A 21,275-nucleotide genomic window follows, 5' to 3' on the forward strand; every position below is an offset into this window, starting at 1 on the left:
CTATCATGAAGCGCTGATCATTGAATTAAGTTTTTTAAACACAGCATCACTTGCTGTGTTAAATGTATTGCTTTCAGATACGAGGCACTAACTAATCCTGCACGGGAGCATATTAAATAATTTGGCCCTCAGTTTGACCCTATGGGAGTGATTCTCAAGAACGTTCAATAATCATAATCAAATTTTCATATCACCGTCTATCGTGGGAAAATAACTTAATATCGTATTCACAAGACGGCGGTAACATGCGATAGTTCCCCAATAACGTGTCAAAAATCCACGATAAAATCACCGAGACGGCAATAAAAATCTAAACCCGAACGTGAAAAAAGTTACGATGGGCCCCAACTGCAATTAAAAAAAAATCAGCGATAAGCAGCGCCATGCCTGCAAGTCCCACAAGTCAGGCAGGAAAGATCACTATGAAAGCGGCAGCAAAACACACAAACAAAACACATACAACTGCTAAGCCCCACGGAGGTAGCCGGAGCAAGTACAGAAGACTACCAGAACCCCACAAGCCCCACGGAGGACCAGCCTAGGACCATTATTTGTGAGAAGGTGGCAGGAGTTGGGCGACCAGACACTGCACAATAGGACCTGAGCCAACAGCAACAGGTTGAACAGCAACCAGGGGCTGGGGGGACGGGGGGAGATGGGCACAATGGGACACATGCACAATTAAGTATAGCACATCTGCGGACAAACAATGCCCAAGAGTCACAACTCTGATAAATAGCCCAATTTACCCAAGTCCGCAACATCTCAGCACTGTATAAGCACAGAAGTGAAAGGCACACCGCCTGAAAGGGATAAGGGCCCACAAAATCAGAGCTGAAAGGGCAACTCACCCACAATGCAGCACGCACACACACACACAAGAATCCCAGCACCTCAACATTAACAATGACAACAATGTGGTACAAACTGCAACACTTCCACAACAGAACATAGGACACAACTGCTGCCACTTGTGTGCAGAAAAGGACCATTTGCATTTGGCATAGCAGGAAACCATCGCTAAGGAAGAATATCTACCATCTATTTGATTTCAATATGCGCAATGCATCATATGTTCGAAGTGTGACACTGACAGGACCAATAGCAAGAAACAATTAAAATATCACAAAAATTACCAGCATTTTGATTAATTTTATTGTTAGTGTATTCATTTTTTAGACAAACACAAAAAGTTTCTTTAGAAAGTTATGCTACCAGTGTATGAAAAAGCAGTACATTAAAAATGGCAAACATTAGTTACAAAAATAATCTTAATCTACCCAAATCGATCCCATTACATAAACCAACATACTCAGCACTCACTCAGTTACAGACCACATTGCAAACACAAACCATACAGCACCACAAATACGCACGTCACATTTATACCAAACAAGAAGTTGATTATGCATTAGGGCCTCACACTACATCTGATCGCCGTCTAATAGATCAGTATATTCCACAATTAATACACAGTAATGGTATTCATATAATACAGAAAATGTGAGGGGCCTCATTCAGAGCGCCGACACACGTTCGGTGACCATCCCCTCATTGAGGTCCCACCTTCTTCAGGGCGCAAGTAGAGGTTCACAAGAACCAATGGTGTAACGGGACCTGTCAGAAATAAAAACAGGACATGTATTGATAGTTTTTATAGAACTAGCTGTATACATTACATCATAGGCTTTAAGTCTATATTCAAAAATAAATAACAAGGTCAACAGTACAGAGTGTTTCAAGGTTATAAATCAGTGTTTAAATGGCACTAGAAACAAGTTACAGAACAAGCATTGGCATAGCCAATTGGTCTCGCCTTTGGGACCATATAAGTGGTTAGCCATGCAGCACGGTGGAAGGCACGGTGCAAAGGTTGACTGGTCCCATTCTGTGTTAAATACCAATGATATAAACTTTGTCCACAGTTACGGAGTTAAAATGACAAAATGAAGGTGCAACACTTATCACAGGAGGAGTTATTCCTCATAATTTGACTTCTCTCTGCATAATTTAGTCAGCGTTACCACATAATTTGGTACGCCCCTGCCACAATTAAAGTAGCCCTGTCTTTAACTTGCTAGCTAAATAATTGCATGAAGTGCTGCCGCAAAATACACCATTTTATAATCATGTCAATGATCACTTTGTGAGGGGTGAACATCCAAAATCCCTGCTTTAGGCTTTATGTGCGCTGTAGTGTATAAAAGTATTACATCTTTAATGAGTATCCTTCAGAACCCTTGAAAAACAGTGATCTTGCAAAACCTATTTCGATGCAACAAAGTATCCTTGGTTCTATAAAATATACTAAAAGTAATAATTTTACATACCATTGGTTTCAGATTTAGTCACAAAGTGTGTGAAATCATTTTATTGCCTGTGTGTACAACCAACGCGTAACACTGCCCTCTGATAAGCCTAGCTGCTCGGCAACACTACACAAACATTAGTGTGATCTACTTTAGCCTTTGGGGATCCAGTGGACTCCGTATATACCATACAAAAGTATGGTATCTTGTGCACAGAACCAGCTTCCTACAGCTGTGTCCTGTTGTGGGTTATAATAGCTCCCCACCACCCATAAATGCATTTTCAAACTTACCGGATTCATGGCAAGGCCGGCAGTTATTCCAATGTCTTCTACAATTACAGGCACGCTAGGCAAATTCAGGTTCTGGTTTCAAACCTGCTCTATGGCTCCTACAACTACACACCTGCTTTAATTGAACATGGCAATTAAGTTTCCAGGTGACACAACTTGTTACAGCTTCAAGGAAGAGGTTGCTTCAACTTTAAATTCCTCTATTGGATGCTCACTTGAAGTCTAGAAAGTGAGAAAGAATCAAGCCATTCAGACATTAAATGGAACTTTTCTTTGTGCCAACGGACTTTACTGCTTTGCTTTACTTATGGCTAGTTTTGCAGTTGCTTGTCCTTTCATCGTTATAAAAATGCTTATATGCTTCGAGATATCTTGCATTTAATACGGACACTTATTTTGGTAAAATGTATACCTGCATTCCACCTCACGGTTGAAAGAAAACTAGGGTCCCTGCCTTACAAATGTACATTTCCCATACAAATTTTCCATTCAGACCTTGAGAGACTTGCTGAGAAAAAGTAAGCAGATATCATGATATATTTGTAAATATCAGAATTGTAATCCATGTGCCAATGCCCTAATCATTAATACAAGTGTTCACTACTTACCGCCTCCAGTCTAGTTTATAATTTGTATTACACCATTGTGTGACTTGTTGGATCCCACCTCAATAGTTTAGAACTTGGTGGCAGTGGTGGGGGCTTGTGGGAGATTATAAGCAGTATTAAAAATAATTGGTCAGTGGAGTGTATACAGACAGCCAGCTGCCTACCCATTTAGCGAGTGAAAACTCCACACTAAGTATGAAATTAGTATTCTACACTTCAAAATAACTAAGAATCCAATTAAAGCATCTCAAATTAGGATTGTACAATCCAAGAGACCTTGCGCCTTCAGTAGGCTCTTTACAGTTATGATGGAGAAAGGACTGTAACCCACATCATAGATTGGGAACATACTCTGCTTCTGGTCAGCAGGAAACCATGCTTTAAGTTATTTTAAATGCATCATCAAGTGTTGACAAACATGTCTGCACTTGAGCAGGCAGACACCGGATCTTGATCGGCACAGTGCTGATCAGCTACTCGCAAAACTGAGTTAAAGTTCCATAAAGCTGAACTTAGTAGGGGAGTGATCGAGTACAGGCGTAAAGTGGAGGACTACTGTTATCAGAAAGCTATCCTCAGTGGTGGCACATTTGTAAATCACTCGCCTTCCCGCATACCGTGCAACAAGGTATAAATAAGCATGTATGCCCACAGATGCCACTAGAGAAGTTGGTGATTTGTCAATCAGTGCATTTTATTTAGTGTAGACAAGTGTGGTACATAAATGATGAAGTCCAAGTAAAGCGCATATCAATGTACAACACATTTTAAACTTACAAAACGACAAGATGAAGGGCTGACCAATACAAATTAGATCGGCCCCCATTCCTGTGTCATAGCTATAAAAGTCTGCTTTATTCTTTCCCTCCCAGAAAACCAGGCACAGCCGCACAGGACCACACCAGGGAGCGAGATTACAAATTAGCATTCAGCATTAGCAATCCGAAACAAGCTGCAGTATTGCCACGTCCAGTAGACCTGAAAGGGAGGAAAAACACAGTACATCACCTTCAGCCACGCCACCGGACTCCACTGGACCGACCACAGCTGCGTCCACTTCAGCTTCAAAAGATCCACGACCCACCACCACCCGCAACAGGTACCTCACAGGAATTGGAGCAAGACCAGCTCACCACCTCCCTCAGCCAGAGCCCACCCGCCAACACAACGGACCCCAACGAAGCAGCCCGCAACTTCACACAGTGGCTGACCGCCTGCACCGACGACCTCGCGCCACTAAAGAACCCTCCCAGCAGACCCAGAAGCAAGAAGGCCTCCTGGTTCACAGACGACCTCAAGGACTCCAAGAAGACCTGCCGCACCCTCGAGAAAGCCTGGCTCCTCGACCGGACCACCGACAACATGACCGCCCTCAAACACGCTACCCGCAAGCACCACCAGCTCATCCGCACCACCAAGAAGAAATCCCTGAAGGAACGACTGAACAACAACGCCCACGACAGCAAAGAGCTCTTCACTATCGTCAAGGAGTTCTCCAACCCCAGCACCGGCACCAACGACATCACTCCGTCACAAGACCTATGCGACTCCCTCGCCTCGTTCTTCCACCGCAAGATCGCTGACATCCACAACAGCTTCGGCGCCCCACCCACGCACCTAACCGTCGAACCAACGCCCCCCACCGCCACCCTTCGCACCTGGACCACGGTGACCACCGAAGACACGGCCCGCACGATGAACACCATCCACTCCGGATCACCGACCGACCCCTGCCCACACCACGTCTTCAACAAGGCCGACTCCACCATCGCACCCCAACTCCGGAACATCATCAACGCCTCCTTCAACACCGCCACCTTCCCGGAGAGCTGGAAGCACGCCAAGATCAGCGCCCTCCTGAAGAAACCTACAGCGGACCCCACCGATCTCAAAAACTTCTGCCCCATCTCGCTCCTCCCTTTTCCTGCTAAAGTCATCGAGAAGATCGTCAACAGACAGCTGACCGCCTTCCTCGAGACAAACGGATCCCTCGACCCCTCGCAGTCCGGCTTCAGAGCCAACCACAGCACCGAGACCGCCCTCATCGCAGCCACCGACGACATCCGGACCCTGCTCGACAAGGGGGAAACAGTGGCCCTCACCCTCCTGGACCTCTCCGCTGCGTTCGACACGGTCTGCCAACGCACCCTAGTCCAGCGCCTCAGCAACATCAGTATCCAAGAGAAGGCACTGGAGTGGATCATCTCGTTACTCGCCGGAAGAACACAAAGAGTCCGCCTCCCCCCGTTTCGCTCCGAGACCACCGAAGTCATCTGCGGCGTCCCGCAAGGATCTTCACTCAGCCCCACCCTCTTCAACATCTACATGAAACCTCTCGCAGCCATCGCACGCCAGCACAACCTCAACATCATCTCTTACGCCGACGACACCCAGCTGATCCTCTCCCCCACCAGAGACCCCGACACCGCCAGAACCTGCCTACACGAAGGGATGAAAGACGTCGCCGAGTGGATGAAGGACAGCCCCCTGAAACTGAACTCGGACAAGACGAAAGTCCTCATCCTGGGATCTTCGCCCTCCGCCTGGGATGACTCCTGGTGGCCCCCAGCCCTGGGCACCGCACCCAAGCCAACCGACCACGCACGCAACCTGGGCTTCATCCTGGACCCCTCCCTCTCGAGGACCAGACAAGTCAACGCCGTCTCCTCATCGTGCTTCAACACCCTGCATATGCTTCGCAAGATCTTCCGCTGGATCCCGACCGAGACCAGGAAGACTGTCACCCAGGCACTCGTCACCAGCTGACTGGACTACGGAAACGCCCTCTACGCCGGAACCACAGCCAAGCTACAGAAAAGACTCCAGCGCATCCAGAACGCCTCCGCCCGACTCATCCTGGATGTCCCCCGACGCAGCCACATCTCCAGCCACCTGAGGAACCTGCACTGGCTCCCCGTCGACAAGATGATCACGTTCCGGCTCCTCACCCACGCACACAAGTCTCTCCACGACCTGGGCCCCAAGTACCTCAACAACCGCCTGACCTTCTACACGCCCACCCGCCAGCTACGGTCCACCAGCCTCGCCCTCGCAGCCGTACCACGCATCCGAAGAGCCACCGCCGGAAGATCCTTCTCTTACCTGGCTGCCAAGACTTGGAACTCCCTCCCCATCCACCTTCGGCTGACCCAGGACCATCTCGCCTTCAGGAAACAACTCAAGACCTGGCTGTTCGAGCAGTAGCATACCCCTCCCCCCCCCCCCCCCCCCAAGCGCCTTGAGACCCTCCCGGGTGAGTAGTGCGCTATACAAATGGCATGATTGATTGATTGATAGGTGGAATAACATGACGAGCACAAAGTCATATCAAACAGGCTGGTCTCAGTCCCATATCCGCAAGCCTCATCCAGTGAGTCAGCAAATTGAAATGGTATCATCACAGACCAGACTCGCATTGCATAACCCCACCACCTCAAATTAAGATTAAAAGTGTGAGCTCCACCTTAACAGGCCTCTGGGACAGGATTTGCGCCACTGTTTCCTAAAACGCAAGGTCACTAATATTATGAGATGAAGATCTGGCACAACTTTACAAAATGCTGCTCCCTGAAACTACCTAATAGAACCTAAAAAGGCACAATGTCAGCATATAATGCTCCCCACGAATTTAGTTTCAGAACTAAAAACATAATCCTAGGGGCGAGCAGTTTCCTACTTAAAGGGCATCTGCATCAATAACTTGACATTGCTGCTACTTACATGGAGTGCTGTAGTCTGGCAGGCATGTTACACTGTTTGCAGATTTAGGCTTCACCACCAATAATGGTCCTAAAACAGCAAACAAAACTTGAAGAAACCAAAAAAGCCACAAATTATAACTAGCCCAATAACAGCATCAGTTATCGCATCTGTCGGATTTTCCTATAACCTTAGGATTCATCATGTTGACGCATGAGTAAAGACAGTAAGCCATGTAAGCAGTGGGTCTCCTTACCATTGCAAGCGAAGCTAGTGTGACCCAGGGATGGCATGTTAATCATCCACGGTACTCCTTGCTGTAGAAAGCAGGGAAAGGGAATTAGATTCTGGCCGAACAGAAGCAGGCTATGGTAGCCATGAAGTCAGAAACAGAAAACTCAGTTGTTGCATCGGACGGCTTTACCAAGTCATTCTGCACAGTACAAATGGAGACCAGATAATTGAGAAATGCCAACTCACCCAAATATCCAAAATTCTTGAGCCCTGTAAATGCAAAACTAGGGTTAGCAAGTAACATTTTGTACCTACACAAGTTATGATTCATAGATTTACGATGGACTCAGAAAAACCTTCTAATCACTGGCAATCAGCAGGTAATTCCAGCTATTTCAGTTTGGTTTTCATCATGGAAACATCTCAAAAAGCCAGTAAGGTTAAAGGTGAAGTAAAAGCCTGGTTTAGTTTAGTAGTAAAATTAGAATTCAAATGTAACCCATGAACAAAAAAGTAAAACATTAACATTTAGTGACCACATGACCAATGACTCCAGTAGGAACTATGGCTTCAAAGGATGCCAGGGGCAACTGTACTTGTAGACCTGGTAAATCCATCTAAAGATAAGTTTAGACATGCATTTCATTGCACAGAAAATTAGGTTTCAGAAAAGCTCGTTTTATACCAAGGAAATTGCACGTTTTAGATGTCCTGTAACTGGCCTTTTAGTTGAAGTGAGATAGGACAGAAGTGGGCCAGTCACTGCGTGCTAATCAGTTACTCGTTGCACATGCTTAAAAAGTGGTAGTATAATTTCAATAAAAATCTACTGAAATAAAAAAAAAAGTGGTAGTCCGGTCGGACAGACTCCCTTCATTAGGTGTTATTTTCAAGGCAGTTTTTTGTGTCAAGATTACCCGCGACCAATGCAGGCATTTAGTCAGATAACGCAATACTGGGACGGGACTGGGGTGCACGAATAGATTGTCGGCAGATCTGATATAGTCAAAGTGATCTTTGGCTATTGACAGTTGGTGCAGACTGTACAGCGTGTCCATGCTAGTGCAGCACACCGCTGGAAGGTGAGATCTTAACCCGTCTAAGATTTGAACCTCAAAATATATAATAAGGAACAGTCTTCATTTAATGCAAGCACAGCTCCATGGCTTCATATACTTTAAACATTCAATGTTCTACATAAGAGGGTCTTAACCGATGGTCCGCAAAGCTTACTCAGGGAGGTCCGCAACTTCATAATCGTGTCTAGAATGCAGCAACATGAAAATTCAAAGACGTCCTGAAATACTGCAGGGATTTCAAATCTGAGGCTAAAAATTGAGATTGTAACTTCAGATTGGTTTGTGGAAGCATGGAAAGTGCATCAAAATAGAATAGATAACTGCATTTAAAAAGCTACATTTCAATTAATTTGTTTTATTGGATTTGTTCAAGTAATGATTAAATGGGGTCCGCAGAAGTTGATCACCGCTTAACGGTGTCATGGTTAAAAATCACTGGCCTACAATAATATTATCCAGCCGCACATTAACACTTACCAGTTGATGCAACGCCGTCTTCAGAATCGCTGCGTCGCCAGTGGGGCTGCAAACAACAAAGTACTTTCAGTATGTGCAGATAATCTGTACATAACGCCACCATTTAACGTGATCGACAGTGTTCAGAAAAACAGTCTCACCACAAACAATCTGCCGGTAATTCCAGCTGTGTTAAGTTGTATCATCATTAACACCATTATCTTAGAAGTAAATTGTAGTAATCTAAGCAGCATGCCTTACCTGGACTAGCAGGTCCCAGCACAGACTACATTGTTCACCTGGAAAATAAAAATCGAATCAGAATCTTTGAAACCTGGGGCACATTGACGAAGTCACAGTCCGCTTATGGTCCCCAGTGCTCAATTAACCCATTACAGGTCACTAGCAGCATAAAGCAAGACAATGGCTAGATACAATTTACTCCCTAAACGATTAATGGAAGTGCTGTGTCTTCAGAGTTTCATAATCAACAGAACATTCTGTGTGTGCATGAACTCATCATCATAAGACACCAAACCCCATGACAGGATATAACGCAGTATACAGCCTTAAACAGGGTCAAGCTAGGAACCTCGCTGTAGAACCACATAGAGAATGTAAAGTACTCTGGCTTTTTACGCGCCGAGGACATTGTTAACAAATGCGTCACCTTAATTTATCAGCCACGAGGCATTGCGGGGTATGCTTCACCATGTGGTGTCCAATACCTATGAGAGAACAGTGGTTAACGTAATTTATAATCAATCTACGCACGCCATATGCAATCAACTATCCAAACATTTGACTATAGGAGGTTAACAGTATGGTGTGTAGCGGTAGAACTGTCCCAGACAAGGTAAACAGTAGGAGGCAATAGGAAGCTTTATGCATTGACTCGATATAAAGCCTAGAGGTAGTAATTGTGCCTGTATAATACGCAGTTAGAATTCACTGCAGTTGTAGGAGAGTAGAGTGACTGCTTCAAATACAGACACCACCTCCCAAAGACCATCCACCTTACTCTTGCATGATGTTGGGAGGTCCTTCAGCTACCACAGAGCTAAATTCCTCGGTTATCATCAGGGCACGAGTCGTTAGAAAAAAGAAAAAGTGGGGGGCGCTGTCACAGAAGTGCCGTCATGACAGGAAGAGCCGCCACGACAGGAGCCGCACTCCTCGTCCCAGAGAGGCCAAAGAGTGAAGCCCAGCTATTTGGCAGGGGGGACAGCGTCCCCGCAGTAAAATAAGTGCGGGGACGCCGTCCACCCGCGTGGTACCCCGACTCGAGCTCTGGTTATCATGCAGATCAGTACAAACCTACCTACTTCGCTTTACTAGAGTTGGGGCAAGATACCATTTAAAGCTAGATGCATTGCCAGTGGAATTGACAGGGGAGACAAATTATGCGGCACGGTTGAGAAAATTATGCGACAAGAAAAGGCAAGGTATAGGGCAACTTTTAACACCTCGGTTCCCGTTTAACACCCAAAAGTAGCGATAAGCAACAAAGGCAGTTTACAAATGGCCTTCCACTGCTTGCCACCACATGGCACTTAATTTCTGCAGATCTATATGGCAAATAAGGAAATCTAGAATTATATTAAAAACGCTGGCGCAGCATGGAGCCAGGGTCCACGGCAATAGGTCCGCACTCAATGTGAAAAAGTTAATCAGAACATGATAAACTTTCTATGCAATACTCAACTCTATCCTTACCCAAAGTATCTGAATAAAAGGCCTCCAGCTCCTTTTGGTATTGCCTTCAGGCATCTTCCTACAAAAAAATGGTACACCACAAGTTATGTACTTTCCTGAAATGTTGCTGCTCAGTAACAGTCAAGTAAAGGCGGTTCTCTAGGCTAAATTATATCCACATAAACCACAGCAAGTCTACATGACTTGGATGAAAGCCAAAAAGTTAACACAACGCAGCTTATTGGTGCATTATTCAATAAGATTTGATGGCCCAGGGGCAGTAAGCAGGCATAGTGCATATCAGGTCATAGTACATAAAGGATGGAATGCATTGTTACACTCTGCACCTGGGTGAGTCAGGAACTGAATGGCCAGTGCTCCATGAAGTACAAGAGCTATTCGGAGTATAGGCACCAATCTAATAGTGCATTAGGGACTGGTGGGTCAATTTGAAGCAGCCAGTCGGAGTTTCAAATGCACTTGGAGAACAGGCCTCGGTTTAAAGGGGCAGAGGAGTTAGCTGCATCTTTAAGTAATGCTTTAGGGATACACTGATACCTAGTGTACATCGGAGGTCTCCTAACATTCCCTATCACACCCACATCAAATAGTATTTGGGAGGAGCAGCTTACGGCTCTCATTTAGACTAGTTTGTTTAATCCGTTAATTGAATTGCCATATATGTAAAATATGTTAGACACTCAATATTTTGTAGAACCAGTTGGCTCCAACAAGATTTTAAGTGTAAGTGGTATTGTAACGGTGTTTATGGCTCTCATTTAGATTTAACCATTCCACAATACATTGCGTTTACACGTTCCATAATAAAGTTGGATCTACACACAGGTGACCCTAATACCAATGTAATCCCTTACCAAGCCTGGGGCACCATTCAAAGCCTGAATATCCTACAAAGCCGCCCTGGCTAAGGACTTACCTATTACTTTGGGTCCATTTCATCTCCAGGCCACGATGCATATATGCCTCTCTCAAAATGCAAGCCTAAGTGAAGTTAACAGTACTGTCAATTAAGCAGCTGGTGCACACATTCATATAAATACCTTACCTGAGTTAATAAGCAAACCGATTGGGCAGAGGCCAGTGCTAGAACACGTATACTTGAATGCAACATACTGGTCATATGCACAACCCTGGTGGGTCACTGTTGCAACCTCAGTTTACATACACAGTTATTAGTAAGTTTGTGTTTCCCTGCAATGTTGCCAGTCCACTACACAGCAAATGGAAGCTAGCGACCGTCAAAAGAAACATTTGCTTTTGGCACCTGTTTGACCACACCAGCCACACAATTTCATGCTAGCATGGCTTCGATCAGGGCCTTGATTAAAACCACAGGTTAACGTGACAACTTGTATAACATTATTTATAACCAGGACATTTAAAATGTTATTGAGTTAATCAGGCCATGGTCTGGCTTGCAACGCCCTATTCGGACCAGCAAATACGGTCTACTTCTTCGTATGTAGATTTAAAGCAAACGCGTGACTAAACAGTCGCGTGGAATCAGACTACCACAAACCAAATTTAGCTTACGAACACTTAACATTTGCTAAAGAGTAAATTACCCTGCAACTTCTAGTTAAGTCAGAAACACAGTACTTAATCAAAAAAAGAGGAAGCAGCTAGTTTTCGGATAAAGGACAGAAGAAAATAATTGTGAAAAATGATGTTTAATAATAATTACTTTGCCCACTAGAAATGGGTAGCTGGGTAAACGCCAGACTGGTTAGTAAATCGCGGCCCTTCAAAGACATACGTATTTAGCACAACTTTGAATCAAATCCGCCCAGGAAAAGGAAGACTTAGTACGAAGTCCGACCTCAGGCGAAATCATAAAAGGCGAGTTAAGACCAATGCATTCCACAAGACGCTATTGTCGCAGAGCCACGTGGGCTCGGACCAAAACGGAAGGCACTCCTCCAGCAAGCACAATCCCAAATTTAACTCGAAAATATATTTACAAATTAAGTCAATATGAGAACAGACTAAAATGGTGAATATATATTTCGAAATTTACCATACTAATTGGAAAAACTGCAGCGCCTTCCCAGTGAGGGTAGCGATAATTTCAATACATGTTCCGTACTAAAGTTAAGTTTTTCTAATTACATAACAAGTCGCCAAGAATTTGTGCTGGATTTCCTTTCGGGAGCCTGCGACCATATGGCGCGCGCGCTCCCGAAAGGAAATCACCAAGATGTGCACGCATTGCAAGCAATGCAATGCATGCACGTTTTTGCCCCCAAAGCTGTGCAGATGGCTATAGGTCTCTTCTATGCAGCACATGAGCTCTGCGTAGGTGAGACCTAAAAAGAAATAAGTATTGCACCAATAGCTGCTGAACCCGAATACGAAGAAAATAAAATGGGAGAAACCGCAAAGGCAGCTTTATGTTAAAGCGGTGTACTGAGAAAACAAAGCAGTTTTTGCTCAAAACGTGTGAATTTATTTGACTATAGCATGCCCGGAAAATAGGCAAAGCATGTCAAGTACTTTGAGTGACTACAGATCAATAATATGAAAGACGAGATATTTACAGAGCTTACCTGTCCTAGGAAGAAACCAGTATTTCGTAGAAAAATATTGCTCGCCAAAGATAATAGCAGAAGCAAATGTAGACGTGGTTATTCTCAGTCTAGGCACCGGTAGCCAACACTAAATAAATGAGAAGGCAATAAATAACACATGAAACATTACATGAAGGCTGTATTGTTAACTTCAATATAAACTAATGAACGGCACAACCAGGAAAAAAAATAAACAAAAGATAAACATCTAATCTAATGCGCCGAGGGCGTAAGAAATTCGAAAGGGTAGGGGAGGTTAGGTCAACCCCATTGGTTTATCAAGCAAGAAAAACAATACCACTTGAGGCGGTTCTGGGATAGAGAAATAAAGTCAGCAAATTACAAATTGTCCAAGAAGTAATGTTCCGAGACCACGTGACTCAGGGAACAACATAGTGATCAAACATGGACAAAGAGCACTCACCTGGTAATGGTAATGAAAAAGAAACGTGCAGAGACTGATGGGCACTACTGGAAACACTGCAGTGTAACTGGAAACTGTTAATTAACGGGACACGGCAATAAAATTAAAAGAAGACCAGGAAACGCGTATAAGTTTCAAAGCTTTCCCCAATAGTATCGTAGCTAGAAGGAATTTACAAAGTCCGAGGGTAAATACCTAGTAAGGAAGGGCAGTCTCTTAGATCATCGCGCAATAACAGACCACGCAGTATGTAGGCGTAAAAGGCCATTTTATTAGACCAGGCTGCGTAATCTGTACATAACAATAAACATCAACAAGTAAATAACATCAACCCCCACTCACACTCCCCCCTCATTCGTTTCACCCATTCCACCTCATCAAAAACCCTACAAGCTCCATACCATACCTTATTCCTGTCCATCAATCACCTGTCATCCAGCCCGCTCCTTGCGTCCTTCCAGTCATGCCTCTATCCGCCCTTCGAACTCCCCCCTCAAGGGATGGGTGTGCCCGCTCTTGACCCCCTGTCCCTTCAAAGTACCGCCAACCAGGGAACCCCCTGTAGGGCGGTTCCCTGCCCCACCCCCCGACCTAGGTCAGTCCGCCCGCACCAGCACACCCGCAATCACTCCCTGACACACCAGATATTTTCCTGCCACAACATCACACATCTCCATCATGTACCAAGCATTGCCCAGCTGCGACAAGTGTACCCCGTCGTCCCTAAAAGCTAAAGGTTCCTCCAGACGAATCCCTCCGTGTGCAATCACTTTAATGTCCTTGTCACCACAGTAGAGTCTCATCGCCCTGTTGAGCTTCCGTCGTGCCTTTTCGATCGCCCCATGCTTCATAGCCCCTCTCCACACTTTCCTGGGGACCAACTCCGTCCAGGCAATGCAGGTCCCTGCAAGCCTAGACTTCAACACCTCCAGGTCCCTCTGCATAAGCTGTAAAAGCGCCAAACCCGACAGCTGCACCAAGTCATTTTCTCCCAGATGTATTATCAACAAATCAGGGCATCCCCTCTGTGGGACCATCGTCGCGAGCCAGGGCAGTAGTGACCCCCATCACATGCCACCTTTGCCCCACCATTGTACCTCGTGCAAGTGTCCTTTCAGTCCCAGGTTACGGCCGTAAACCTGTTGCTCCGCATATTTGGACGCCCAATGCACGAAGGAGTGCCCAACAATCCATGTCACCGTCTTACTCCCCGGTCCACCCACGCAACCTAAAAAGAAAAAGATGTTAGAACAGAACAGCAAAACATGAACAACCAACCGCCTACCTGGGACCATCTCACTTCCTCACATACTTCTCACAACAGCGTGACTTCCACCTCCCAATTCACCTAATCCTATCCCAGGACCACGCCAACCTGGCCGCAGCTGTCGCAGCCCCAATCCTGAAGGAGTGAGTCCCGTAACCAGACGCATCCAGCCCCAACTGCCGCAAAGCCTTGCGCAACACTGCCAGCAATTGGCCCGCCGTCATTCTCGCGCCAGACGCATGACAAAAAATGTCCCCACGTGCCACACTCACCGTCCCCAGGAAAGCCCTCCATTCAACCACCGGGCAAACCGCCCCACCTTCCGCCTCATTCAGCCACACCCACTTACCCCTGCCCAACTGATCAGTCTTCGAGCACCGCAACCAGATACCCAAACGACCTCCGTCCACGCGAACCTCCTCGAACAGCCTGCCAGCCAGTCGTCTAGTACCCAGCAATTCAAACACCCTGAACGCCCCGAAAAACATCCACACCATACACAGACGGAAAAGGCCAACCTCAATCAGGTCGTAACAACAGACCGGCACACCCCAACCAGCCGGACCAACAACTCAAAAGTAACCGCCTCCCGAAGCCTACCCCCCCACTCCTGCATTCCCTGCCCCAACCCCGCAACATCCTGCTCACGATCACATCTTTGGTCGGATCAAACCCCAGAAACAAGGCACAGTAAAAGGAGATCCCTGCCAATTTACCAGAAATCGTAGCCACAGTCAAACCCCTGTCCATACAGTCCAGCACAAAACGTCTCAGCCCTTGTTCCACTTCAGACTCAACACTCATGGCCCCCTCCATATTCCAGCCCATGAAAGCACTAAATTCAGACCATGCCAAACGATACGTCTTCCTTGTGGTCTCCGCAACTGAACCCTCCACCAGGCCAATCATCCTCACTCCCCCAAGGCCCAGATGCCGGCCGGCAGCCCGGTCTTGCATGTATCCGCTCCCGGTACCAGGTGCCGGAACCGCTGCCACTGCGAACGAGACAAAGCATCCGCAATGTCATTATTCGCTCCAGGGACATGCTTCACCCGAAACACCACATTCAACCGCAGACAAGCCAACATGAACCTCCGCAACAGCCGTAGCACTCTCAGGTCCCTCGCCCTCTGACGATTCACCAGCTCTACAACCGTCATGTTGTCCACATGAAAGAGCACCGACCTGTTCCGAAATTCCTCCCCCCACACTTCCAGTGCCACCAGCAAAGGGAAGAATTCCAAGAAAGCAATGCTCCTTCCCTGTGTGAGCCAGGAGGCCGGCCAGCTCTCCGCACACCACCTGCCGTCCCAGAAGACGCCAAACCCCGCTGACCCAGCCGCGTCAGAGTAAATTTGGCAGTGCCAGACCGCCCTCTCTTCATCGAAGTCCAAGGACACACCGTTAAAATCTTGCAAGAATGTCGCCCATGTCCTCAAATCAGCCCTCACACCCATGGAAATCCTGACTCTGTGATGCGGAAGCACCGCCCCCGACATGGCCATGCCGAGCCGCCTACAGAACGTCCGCCTTGCACGCACCACCCGACACGCAAAGTTAAGGAAACCCAGAAGCTTCTGAACCGCGCGCAAAGGAATCCGCTTCTCCCCCACCGCCCAGTCCAGACATGCCAGTATCTCTGCCACCTTGGCAGCAGGTAGGCGCGCCAGCCACTGCACCGAGTCCAGTTCGATCCCCAGTAACGTGAGGCAACAGCTGGGACCAGCCGTCTTCTCCGGCGCCAGAGGCACACCAAACTGAAGGGCCATCTCCTGGAATCGCGACAGGGCCCTGCCGCAATCCCCGGATCCCGCCCTCCCCAGGAAGAGGAAATCATCCAAGTAATGAGTGACCTCACGGCACCCACTGACTCGTACCAAGACCCACTGAAGGAAAGTGCTGAAGAGCTCGAAAAGAGCCCAGGAGATGGCACATCCCATGGGCAAAACTTTGTCCACGTAGATGGCCCCCCCAAACTGCATTCCTAAGAGCGAAAAATCCGCCGGATGAATAGGCAGTAAACGGAAGGCTGACTTGATGCCGCATTTCGCCAATTCAGCCCCCACCCCACACACCCTCACCAGACGGATCGCATGATCCACCGACGCATATAGCACTCTAGAATCCTCCTCTGCAATAAAGTCATTTACAGACTGGCCCTCCGGCCATGACCGGTGGTGTATCATCCTGAACTCACCCACCTCTTTCTTCGGCACCACCCCCAACGGAGAGACGATCAGGTCCGCCAAAGGCCAGTCAGTAAACGGGCCAGCTACCCTTCCTTCCTCAACCTCCTTCTTCAATTTCGCAGCCACCACACTAGGTAATTCCTTGGCAGATCTCAAGTGGTCAGCCCACCGGCACTCCCTAGGACCTTGGTAGCCCACTCTAAAGCACTCCGTGAAGCCCCAGAACAGCCGTGCCAGCGCCTCCTGATCCGGGTAGCACGAGAGCCAGGGGGCCGTCGCCTCCACCCTAACCGGTGTAGGCGCCCTTCTGTCCAGGGTGGCCCCGACCTCTGGCCTTCCTCCACTGTTCGGAGGGCGTAGCGAGGGTGAGGCACTGAGTAAGGGCATGTTTCCCGCCGCATTTCGAGCACTCATGCTTGAACATACAGGGGTACCTGGAACAATACCCCTTATTGTAGCTCCAACAGGCCCCTGTGGAATACCCCCCTGGCTTGGGCTGTTGTCCCGAGACGATGTTGCTGGGCACCGTTCCACTCCCCGCCCCGCTTTGGGCGGGACGCGGCGGAAAGGACCGATAAACAACCGGCAAGCCGCTGGCCGTGTGCGTGGACGCAGTGGAGTGCGTGGACGCCATCCACTGCACCCAGAGTTCCTGATCAACCTCCCCCCAACTCTTCTCGGGATTCGCACTAACCCTGGCTCTAAACGCCTCATCATAACTCAGCCAGGCAAAACCCCCGAACTGCATCTGTGCCTTGCGAATGATGTCCATGTATTTGAAAAGCGCAATCGCCCTGTCCAAATACCTTTCACAGTAAATACTGGCATAAATCAAAAACGCCGATGTCCAGTTCTCCATTGTCACTGGCACCCTGGGGCGCCTCGTCAGCTCCCACTCCTCCTCCTTCAAACCCTCCTTAGCCTGCACCTCCCTATGCAGCAACGTAAAGACATCCACGAATTCATGCCTCCAAATCCTAGCCCTGAGTTGCTCAGAGAGATGCCCAACGGCATCGCCAAACCCATATACGGCAGTTTCTTCGGGATCTTCACCCCCTTCTCCTCTTTACCATCCCCTTTGTCCGTCTGCACCCCCGTAGTCACCGACTTACCGTCCACTTTCTTACCATCCTCAAGTGGACCGCCCGAAGGCTTCTCCGGCTCCCGGACTGACTCGTCCCCCACTCCCACCGACCTGCAGGTCCTCTTACGCCCCTCCCCCCCCCGTGGACCGTCCTCCCAGGCTGCCCACCAGGAACCCTCACCTGCGAGTGCCTCGGGCCGTTCCCTGGGCCGTCCTCTGGGCGCCGCCACCTGGACCGCCGCCGTCCCAGCCTTGGTCCTCGTCACCGCCGGGGCCTGCAAAACACCAATGTCGTCGTTGTCCACAGCGCCCCCAAAGCCGTCTGCGTCATCCCACACCTCCCCGTCTTCCAGCTCGTCACTCTCGTCACCATAGTCCAGCTCAAGCACTGGTTCCAGATTCAGACGCTCACTCTCCACCTCTTTCACCGCTCTCTTCACACCTTTCTGCACGCCCCCCCGGCCACGCTTTCCAGACACCACCCGCGCCGCCAGAGCCTGAGCCCTCGGTGGAGGGACAGCCACCGCAGACTGCCCTGCTGCTTCAGTCCTGCGTTTCGGAGCCGTCTTGGGACCCCCGGGCTCTGCCGACAGCCGCCGGCTTGGATCCGCACCCGCCCCTCAGGTCGCTCCAACCTGAGCGGGCCCCAGCACCATCGGGCCTCAGAGCCGTCCTGGCCGTCCCTACACCTGCCATCACTCTCAAGGGGGTGGAAGGGTCCTCCACTGCCTTCTTGGCCCTGACTCTCCTAAGCTCCTCTTCCCGTTCCGCCTCCCGTTCCTCCTCAGAGGTCGGGGTGGGGGGCCCTCAACTTCATGACCCCACACTGCACCCACTCTGGCCCTGGCCTGTTCAGCCCACCTAACCTCCTGGATCTGGTCCAGGATCCTCTCCCCTCTAGCCCTGTCCTCCCAGGAAGCAGCGCCCCAGATCTGGGGGGGGGGGGGCGGAACGGGCAGTAGCCGTAAAAATCAGCCCCCGGATAAAAGTAACCCCCCTGTGGCATTCCAGGCACCCAACCAGGACCCCCTCCCATGGAAACCACGGCGGACGGCCCACCCCGGTCCCCCGGGGCCCCCATCGCCGCCTGCCTCGCCGGGGCAGGGCTGCCCGCCCTGGAGCTAGTGGACAGGTCGATGGGGGCCTCCTCCCCCTGCTCACCATCCTCCATCCCAGTGTCCACAGTCAAGTCAATCCCCAGGGTAGGTGGTGCAGGCTGCCCATCTAACTCCGGGCCCATGTGCCCTCCTGAAACTCCATCTGCTGTGAAAGCGGGCAGAGCAAGGCTGCCCCCCTGCCCCTCCCCCTCCACTGCACCGGCCGGCGCGTGAGCAGGCCCCAGAAGCTGAGGCACAGGGGCCGCGGCCGTCACAACAGCTCCCGTGGCCCCAGGCAGAAACTCGATCGGGGGAAGGCCCGCGGGGGCAGGCTCTTGCTTTTCCTGCCCCTCGCCGGGACCCTGGGCGCTCCGCCCCCCCTCCGATCGCTCCCCTGCCCACGAGCGTCTGGCTCGTCCTCCTGACAGGCCACGACTGCAGCCTTAACCCCGGCTGAGGCAGCGCGCGTGCCCCTGGTGGCCCCCACCCACGCCTGTCCCAACACACCTGGTTGCAGGAGATCTTCGCGCCCAGCCCGCGCGAGCAGCAAGGCCGCCCGGACCTCCTCGGACGTAACGCTCGACATCGTGCCGAATATCACGCGTCAGGCGTATGAAAGGAAACGGCTGCCGTGCAAACAGCCCCTGACACTGGATGAAACTCCACAGACTACTTATTACGCTAACTTAATGAAACACTGCTCTACACTCCTTTCTTTCTCCCTCCCGATGGTGCCAGGCGCAGGAAGAGGAAGTTCCCTTCCTCCCCTGCACCTAAATACCCACCCCCTAACTCCTCCCCTTCCCCTGCCTGCCCTATCCTGCGCGAAAGATCCCGGGGGAAGACTAGTCTGCGACTTTGCTTCCCCTGGGGCCCGGCAATGACGCAGAACTGCTAGCGATATTTAGCAGGCAAAGGCATGGTCCAATAATGTGGCGGATAAAAACATGATCCGGTGATAATAGCAAGGCAGGAAGTGAGTAAAAAGAAGAAGGGAAACATATATAAATAGTTGCACTCGGGCACGACCGGCAAATACACACAGGCAGAAGTCAGACGGTGGAATAACAGAAGCAGAGGCTGAGAGGTCAGAGAGAAATATCTTAACGATAAAGCGGCTGTTCGTGAGTGGCACCCAACGGCTTCCCTCTGGTAAAGTGGCCGGGAAAAGTCCAAGGGCAGGAGCCAATGAGCGAGGGCCGTTTAAATAGCCCATGAAGGAATACGTAGCCAGTGGGGGTGTGTCAGTCAGACACAGCCCTTGGATAATTAATAATAAAGGGATAGCCTCTGGTCAGTACTGATGGGCCGGACTTGAAAGGTAACAAGCATTGGCATAGCCAAATAGGTCCCAAAGGCGAGACCTATTGGCTATGCCAATGCTTGTTATTATACAGGCTATGGAAGAAAATAACCCTGACATTTTTCAGTGACCGAGAATCCTCAAAAATGTCAAACAGAGGGAAGACTTTTACACACCTGAGACCTGCTGCATATATTGGGAATCGTGCTGCCAAGAAGCAGGTAAGGCCCGACAATCCCGTTTGAGGATGGCCTGCAATAACCTAATGTCGGTTTCCTTGGGAGGAGGGGTCACTCAATGACACGCAGCAGGGTGGGTGGGGTTAGGCCAATCTGTCCCTCCTAGATGAGTAGCACGCCGGCCGCCATGATGTCTACATGAAAGATGTTGAACTAATAGGGCCACGCATGTGCCGTTCACAGCAAGCCGAGTTTGTATAAATGCACCGGGCCGCAGAGTAATCTGCACAGCGCTGCGAAGGTTTGAAGATTCCCCTTGGCACCGCAGTGGCAGAGGTCGAGCCTCGGGTGCCATATGATTCCCCATACAGTTTAACACTGCAGCCTCTGTGCTTTGTGCACCCCCTGCAGTCGGAGACTGCAACCACATCGTGCACTCCCTTACAGTCGGAGGCTGCGGCCTCTGTGCAGAGTTCACCGCCTACAGTCAGAGACTGCAACCACAGTGTCCACTTCCTTAACCCTTCACAGGCCTGGTACCATAGTGCCCATATCGGCCCACACACCAGCCCCCCAGCAGTAACATAACCTGAATTAAATAGACCAAACAAATTGTAGATGGGAAAAACGTTCTGCAGGTTTATTAGCATAAACAATGCCAACAAGGTGGGTTATCTTACAGATGATCCACAGGCAAGCTGCCCCTCGCAGCTTAGCACCTGATGGGCCTTGAAGCATCGCTGCCTTGGCCAGATGATGCTTCGCGGTTGT

The 21,275-nt window shown here is 49.4% G+C and overlaps 1 long non-coding RNA gene and 5 other non-coding genes across 6 annotated transcripts; all 6 read right to left on the bottom strand.

Annotated features, from left to right (window-relative positions):
* Positions 1-1,142: 1,142 nt before the first annotated feature.
* On the bottom strand, positions 1,143-13,050 carry LOC144753338 (uncharacterized). Its single transcript, XR_013594305.1, has 8 exons — positions 12,941-13,050; positions 10,395-10,452; positions 8,940-8,977; positions 8,700-8,745; positions 7,390-7,413; positions 7,166-7,226; positions 6,931-6,999; positions 1,143-1,617 (listed from the first exon to the last, which is right to left on the bottom strand). It is a non-coding gene; the product is annotated as an uncharacterized LOC144753338 (long non-coding RNA).
* On the bottom strand, positions 6,545-6,619 carry LOC144756988 (small nucleolar RNA SNORD99). The gene has a single exon (XR_013595457.1). It is a non-coding gene; the product is annotated as a small nucleolar RNA SNORD99 (small nucleolar RNA).
* Positions 7,488-7,559, bottom strand: LOC144756983 (small nucleolar RNA SNORD65). Its single transcript, XR_013595454.1, has one exon. It is a non-coding gene; the product is annotated as a small nucleolar RNA SNORD65 (small nucleolar RNA).
* Positions 8,820-8,889, bottom strand: LOC144756980 (small nucleolar RNA SNORD65). Its single transcript, XR_013595451.1, has one exon. It is a non-coding gene; the product is annotated as a small nucleolar RNA SNORD65 (small nucleolar RNA).
* Positions 10,478-10,593, bottom strand: LOC144756942 (small nucleolar RNA SNORA16B/SNORA16A family). The gene has a single exon (XR_013595419.1). It is a non-coding gene; the product is annotated as a small nucleolar RNA SNORA16B/SNORA16A family (small nucleolar RNA).
* Positions 11,574-11,716, bottom strand: LOC144756939 (small nucleolar RNA SNORA16B/SNORA16A family). The gene has a single exon (XR_013595416.1). It is a non-coding gene; the product is annotated as a small nucleolar RNA SNORA16B/SNORA16A family (small nucleolar RNA).
* Positions 13,051-21,275: the final 8,225 nt, after the last annotated feature.

Source organism: Lissotriton helveticus, chromosome 5_1 (genome assembly GCF_964261635.1).
Source record: "Lissotriton helveticus chromosome 5_1, aLisHel1.1, whole genome shotgun sequence".
Lineage (NCBI taxonomy): Eukaryota > Metazoa > Chordata > Amphibia > Caudata > Salamandridae > Lissotriton > Lissotriton helveticus.